This window comes from Equus quagga, unplaced genomic scaffold (assembly GCF_021613505.1).
Source record: "Equus quagga isolate Etosha38 unplaced genomic scaffold, UCLA_HA_Equagga_1.0 97996_RagTag, whole genome shotgun sequence".
Classification (NCBI taxonomy): Eukaryota; Metazoa; Chordata; class Mammalia; order Perissodactyla; family Equidae; genus Equus; species Equus quagga.
The window spans coordinates 817-8,052 of NW_025804280.1; the positions used below are offsets into that span (position 1 = coordinate 817).

Here is a 7,236-nt window from a genome sequence, read left to right on the forward strand (position 1 = left end):
AAGGCCCTCTCCTGTGATCTTCAGATGCCTTAAAGCTTCTCAGAGCAAATTATGAACATGCATTTGCATGTTAACCTGCTCCCCAAAACCCAGAATTGATCAACTGACAGCAGGAGCAGTTTCTAATTCATCTTCATGCCTCAGGCTCCAAGCACAAGACGAGACATTTGGGAAGAAATAAGTCAATGAATGATGGCCTGAGGCTCCTCCTCTCCTTAAGCCTCTGCAGAGCATCAATAAAAAAGTTTTCCACTTCACCACTTCTCCAAATCCACAGAGACCACGGGAGGTCTCTGGGGTCAAGAGCTCCAGTAAGCCTGCCTCCCTGCCTCGTTCTCACTGTGAGGATAGTCAACTCAGTAACTCAGAGCATCTAGAACAGTAGAGAGAAACAAGGGTGGGGTGGATGCCTCTTTCAGGACCGGGAACAGCTCCTTCCAAAGTGGACTGAAAAGCAATTCCTCCATTCCTTGGCATCTCCTCCTCTGAGCAGACGCCCAATCGATGTGGGCATCAGAGCCTTCTCCACGTGCAGCATCAGCAGGAAGGATCTGTACCTGGTGTCCTTCAGCCATCAGGTGAGGACACAAATTCTTTGGGGGTGAAGATAAGGAACAGCAGGAAGAATTTCTTTTATAGAATACTCAAGGAATATCTGGTACCAACTCTAAATACTATCGATATTAACTGATTTAGCCCCCAGAAGTAGTTGTTATATCACTATAGACTATATTAATACACTCTACTAGAGATTAACACATCTCTAGGCATAGATAGGTCAAATGGCTTCTTGAATACAATACAATTAGTAAGGGAGAGACATCCTTACTCATGTTTATCTGACTTCAGAGTCCTTGCTTTTAATCAGTCTGTTCTACCATCTGGAAGGATCTGGTATTTGGTAGCTACTATTATATAGAATTGATTAATTCTAAGGAAAGAACAATTACTCCGGCATTACATGTTAGGCAAAGGAAGCTTAAATGAATTCAGTGGCTTTGTTTTCATCATGCCACTTGAAACATTTGAAAATTATCAGTGTGCAAACAGTTGGATGCCATAACCCTGGTTCATTCACGTCCACCACTCCTGGAACATTGCTTCTTTTTACAAAGCCCTTACTTGAAAAATCTTTGTGGAATGGAGTGGAATTAAAGACTTCAATCAGACCAAAGTCTGTTTTTTCATGAGAGAAATTTTGAGTTTCACTTAGGGCAATAAGATTCAAACCCACTTCTGTATAACTCTGAGCCCAAGATTTGACCCTGACACTATATTGCCCTTCCTTAAACAGAAAAGGAACTGTATATTTCAAGGTAGGAATGACTTTCTCTATACTTGAATAATACACATCTGAAGCATGAAGAGGTTAAGTTAAAGCCTACTCAAGATAATAGAGCTAGTGTCTCATATTCTTCTATGAGATGGTTAGTCAGGTGTGGTCACAAGAGAAGACAGAGTAGAGGCTCAGTAAAAAACAAAGTTTTATACTCAGAGTTCCTAGAGACAAGAGGATCACTATGCAAGGTCACGTGGGAAAGACACCAGGGAGGTCAGAAGCCAGAAGATGCTTGGGCCACTACCTTTATTTCGGTTTCTGAGGGAAAAGCAAGGGAGGATAGAGCAAATAACTTGGACTGGCTAGTTTGTATAATTTCAGCAGGCTTTGGGCTATAGGGTTGGTCCCTAGTTGCCTGGCACTTGGCCATGGGATGACTCAGGCAGAGGAATATTGCCTCCTGGGGTGCAAGGGACAGATAGAGGAGGTCTGGTTCTAGATTGGTTAGTTTGCATATCAAAGGCATGTTCCTGGTTGACTTTTTTGCTATCTCTAAAAATTGTCCAGCCCAGGGAGTGGCAGTCTCTCTCCAGCCAGAAAAGTTTCTTAAGGTGTCAAAACATCATAATATACAGAAGAAAATATACAAAATATAGTTAGAAAGCATCGTGGTCCCAATTCCTCTAGGGAGCAGAAACAAGCTCTTATTCACCACTATATCACCTTTGAAACTAGCACAGCTGTTGGCAAATAATTCATGGATTACCAATGTTTTTGAGATAGAATAGCCTTTGAATATTCTGGTTCTGAACTTCAGGATGCTTCTGTGACCCTTTGGGGGTGCACATATTGGTTCCTCTACAGATTATTGAGCGATATCTCAGTATATTTGACATCCTCAGTCAGGAATGGTAACTCAGAAAAGGATTCGTGGAGGAGATGGTTGTTGAGTGGATATAGATGGGAGGAGAATGATCAGAGGCAGAACCAGGAAGGAGACTGAGCAAGGAATCTCAGGGGAAGGGAAGGGTGGAAGGAGAAGGGAGGATGAGCAGTTCTTCTCCAGAACAAACGAGAGCTCCACCATCCAGAGCTCGACCTAGGATGACTCCAATATTGATGACAACACCACTTGAAGAACCATAAACGGTTTAGGTGAGGGGTCTTGTTTAAGATTGCAGAGAGAGTGGCTCCAAGCAGCCAAATACAATTTCATAAAGAGCCCGGGTTCAGCACCAAGGACAGCCCCACCAAACAGGACTGATGTTCAGCTGTGAGGAGTCCTTGATCGGGAGAAAGAATAGATTCAACCCCTAGGACTGACATTGGTGTGAACTTTGATAAAAGTCTGAAACTTTATAGCCGCTAACTATATATGTGGCTATATTTTTTATTTAATCCTCACAATAACTCCATGAGGAAAACTGGCAATATCCCCACTGTACTGATTTGGAAACTGAGGCTCAGAAAGATCAGGGAGTCCAAAGTCACATCACTAGGATGAAGTATAGCTGAGCTTTTCTTGGACTGATGTGTGACTCCATAGCCTACAAAAAAGAACAGTAATTGGACTTACATCCAGGAAATATTTGTTGGAGTGCAAGTTCTACTATATGGTTGGGAAAACTTACATTGCTGGATTCACATCTCTGACATCAGTTCCCCAGCCCGACAATAAATGCAGTAATGTATGTACCAGATTAAGTTAGCTCATATTCCTTACTCTTTCCCTGAAACTTTAAGATCAAACACTTCCTAACCTTTACACATCTGGCTTCTCAGAAAACTGATTCTCTGTAACTAGAAAAAAAGTGATAACAACAAAACCTTTCCTGCATGAAGTTCCTCAGGATTTCCTCTTATATAACTTGGAAGAATCTCTCTCAAAACCCCTTTCATCCCTAACATTCTAGCGCACAGTAGGCATCTTTCTTATGAAAAATTGGCACACTGGGACTTGCCCCGTGGCCAAGTGGTTAAGTTTGTGCTCTTACTTCTCTGAGGTGGATTCCTCATCTGCAGAATTGGGGTGATAATAGCGGCCTCATAGAGGTTCTGTGACTTCTAAGGATCTATACTATGGCAAAAGATCAAAAGCTTTTAGCACACCTGGCACTTAGGAAGAGCTGAATACATAGTAATCATTATGACTACTAGTCCCACCATTATTATTTGTTTGCCATTTAGAATACTAGAATCAGATGTTTATAATAATCAGGAAGAGTGAACAGAGTGCAAGGATTAGAATGATTCTGTTTTTTCCTTTATTTGCCATTTAACTTTGAGCCACTAACTTTGACTTTCTGAATCTGTCATCCTTCTTACCCAGTAATGGTAGCAATAGCTTTTTTTTTTTTTATAGTATATTTGAGAGAATAAAATAACATGCCAAATTCTTGCAAGAGTGCCTGGAACATTATATTGAAGAAGGGACTTAAAATTCTCCAGTGTTTGCTTCACTGTTAATTGCGGCAAATGACTGCAAAAATCCTACATTCCCAAGGCTTTATGTGCACTGGCCCTTGGACGCCCCTACATTCTCATCTCCTTTCTGATATTCTTGCTTCTAAGCAAAGCCCCAAGGACCTCCTCATGATTCATGGAATATGCTATTCCTTCTCACCAAAGGCCTTTGCACTTGCTATTCCCTCTGTGTACAATTCTGTTCGCCTCAACTCTGTGCATTTCTGGACCCCTCTCATCTTCCAAGTCTCTATTCAAATATCATCTCCTCAGGGTCACTTCCCTCGTGGCCTGAATTAACGTAGCCAGTGCCACCTCCACCTTCTCACTCTCTGGAATCAAGCTGAAATTTAGAGTTTGTTTAATAAAGTCTGTTCCCATCTATACACATTGAACTTCATTGGAATAGGCATATTCCAACTGATGGGCCAGCACAGCCTTTTCTCCGTTAGATGGTGTTAGATGTTCTATTTCACCAGAGTTTTTGTGAAGAAGAAATGAGTTAATACATGGACATTCTTAGAACTGGGGCTGGCATACAGTAGGTGCTCAATAAATATTGGAAAATATTCCTGCAGACATCAGCGTTTGTTAAATGAATCCAAAGCCCTCATGCCCTCCATGGATGCACATTACATATAGGGTGAAGCCCAAATGCACTAGCCTTGTGTTCAAGCTCTTTTCACGTGTATCCTTACATTGACCCATTTACTTTCATCAAAACAAAATCAATGTACCAGGCACTGAGCAGGGATCTGGAGATTAATAGGCAAATCAGACCTTCTATGATCTTTATGATGTCTCGGGAGGACAGTGGAGATCCCTAGCATGGAACTACAGTTATGTTGCATCCATCCAAGGAACTATTCTGCACCTATTAAAACAGAAAATGTCATCTCCATACAGATATGGAATTAATTTCAAGATATATTATTAACAAAAATTTTGAGGTGCAGAAAGTATGTCCAGTATGTTACCCTTTATGATTAGCGAGACCCATATACCTACACAGGAGAGTGTTCCCAAGAACCATTTCTTGAGGTCCACCCAAGAAACTGGTTTGGTGGTTTTCTTGTGGGGAGGGCTAATGGACAAGGTTGAGAGCGACATTTACTTGAATGTTTTTTGTTACCTGTAAATGTATTATCTTATAAGATAAGACGTAAAATAAAATGCCTTTTACTTACAAGAATGCGGAGACAGAGAGAGATTTCTATTCTCTCTTTTCTATAGAGGAAAATTGAATGGGAGGCTGTCAGATCATCTAAGGGTCTTCTACACAAACCTGGTGGCTGAATCTTGACATCATCAGCCTGGATGTTGGTCCAGGGGAGAATCGCCAGGTGTAATCATGTATTTTCCTTTGATGGAGCAACTTGGTGTTGTGCAAAATAGTGACCATTACAGAGAGTGGCCTGGAAGCCTTGGTCCATGAGAAACTGATGTTGTCTCTCTTTCTCACAAGAAGTCAGCTCCCCACAGGTGGTCTCTGTATGCTCACTCATGTATTCTCAGTGCCTAGCATATAAGGGGAAGCTCAATAAATGTCATTGAATGAATTCTGTGAATGATATCTGATAGTCAGAAGGACTGTCTAGTTGAGTTATTTGCCAGCTCTCTGCTCTTCATGTCTCAGATGTAGAAGACTTTTCTGCCTCCCTGGGCTTGATTGTGACAATGTGGTGCAAAGGAATTGGCACAGCACCAAAGTTTGACCCAGCTGTGTTTCCTTCCCAGTCCTGTCATTTCCCAGCTGAGTGATCTTGGGCAAGTGAATTTAGCTATCTGCACCCTATACCTGCCCTTTGGCACAGAACCAGAAATAGAACAAGGTGGTTTTTTGGCAGGTTACTCACTCACAGTAGGGGCTCAATGAATCATAAAAGTTTTCATGATTAGATTGAGTGCCCCAGTTTACCTCAATAATTTCTTCTGCGGGCCTTAACTTTCTCAGATACAACAGTGTGGAAATAACATAAGTATACATATACGTGTATATGATCACAGAGATTGAATACAATAAATGACATTTCCAAACCTCTGCTGAAATGTGTGTCAATTTTTGTGGGAATCCCTCTGTGATTCAGAGAGGAAACTGCCCCTTTGTCTTTCTTGAGTATTGTACTTGGTGAACCACAGCATAATATAATTCTAGAAAATAAAATTACGTAAGAGCAGAGGAACACGTTTACAGGAGAGAGACGACAGTCTGGCTCTATTCCAGATTTACAGAACACTCATAAATTCCTGTGTAGAGCATAAAGGAATGGAAAAATTTATTTAAAAAGAAAATTTTCTTCAGAACTCAAACAACAGCTCTAATTTCTTATTTGGTACAGCAGTTTGCCGTCCTTTGCTTCGCTTATATTATTATAACAACCTCATGGGAGGCAAATGTTAGCCTCCCAATTTTCAGGTGGTGGAGTTGTTTGTACGAAGACGTAGCTTTACTAAGAACAACCGGAGTAACCAAGACATTCGCTCTCATGTTCAGAGTTTATCTCATGAATCTACATCGTCTGTCTATTTAACACTCAATTTCCGACAGAAGCAGGGCTAGAAAATTCACTAGAGTCTCCAGGCACTGTAACATCCTACTGATAGTTTTTTTACTACTGTGTCCCTCCAGGAACCAGAATGTGAACAAACTTTATTTGTCTCTCTGCAGATGGAGAGGTCCCTGGAGTTGGCCAACATGTCAAGAGTCCAGCAATTTGTCTTGCTGGGTTTGTCCACAAGGCCAGACATAAGGGATGTCCTGTTTGCCATCTTCCTGACCTCTACCTGCTCATCCTCCTGGAGAACACACTCATCATCTATCTCATCTGCAGTCACAGTGAGCTCCACAAGCCCATGTACTTCTTCCTGGGCAACCTGAGCTACCTGGAGATGTGCTACGTGTCAGTGACCATGCCCAGCCTGCTGGTGGGGCTGTGGACTGGGCCCTACAATATCTCCTTCACAGCCTGCATGACCCAACTCTTCTTCTTCGTCTCCCTTATCTGTACGCAGTGCACCCTCCTGGCCTCCATGGCCTATGACCGCTATGTGGCCATCTGCCGCCCACTCCACTATCTGCTGCTCATGAGGCCCCAGGTCTGCCTGAGTTTAGCTTCGTCCTCATGGCTTGGTGGGCTGATGGTCTCAGCAGTCAAGACAACATGCGTTGCCACCTTGTCCTATTGTGGCCCCAATGTCCTCAACCAATTTTTCTGTGATGTCTCCCCTCTGCTCAACCTGTCTTGCACCCACGTGGCCCTGACAGAGCTGGTGGACTTCATCTCCGCCATTGTCATCTTCTGTGGAACACTGCTGGTAGCTCTGGCCTCCTACTCAGCCATTGGGGTGGCTGTGCTCCGCATGCCTTCAGCTGCTGCCCGACGTAAGGCCTTCTCCACCTGTGCCTCCCACCTGGTTGTGGTGGGCATCTTCTACTCAGCAGCCCTCTTCATCTACTGTCGCCCCAGCCGTATCAAATCCATGGACCTAAACAA

At 42.8% G+C, this 7,236-nt stretch overlaps 1 pseudogene; it reads left to right on the forward strand.

Annotated features, from left to right (window-relative positions):
• The first annotated feature begins 6,410 nt into the window (after positions 1 to 6,410).
• Positions 6,411 to 7,228, forward strand: LOC124234633 (olfactory receptor 5-like; annotated as a pseudogene).
• Positions 7,229 to 7,236: the final 8 nt, after the last annotated feature.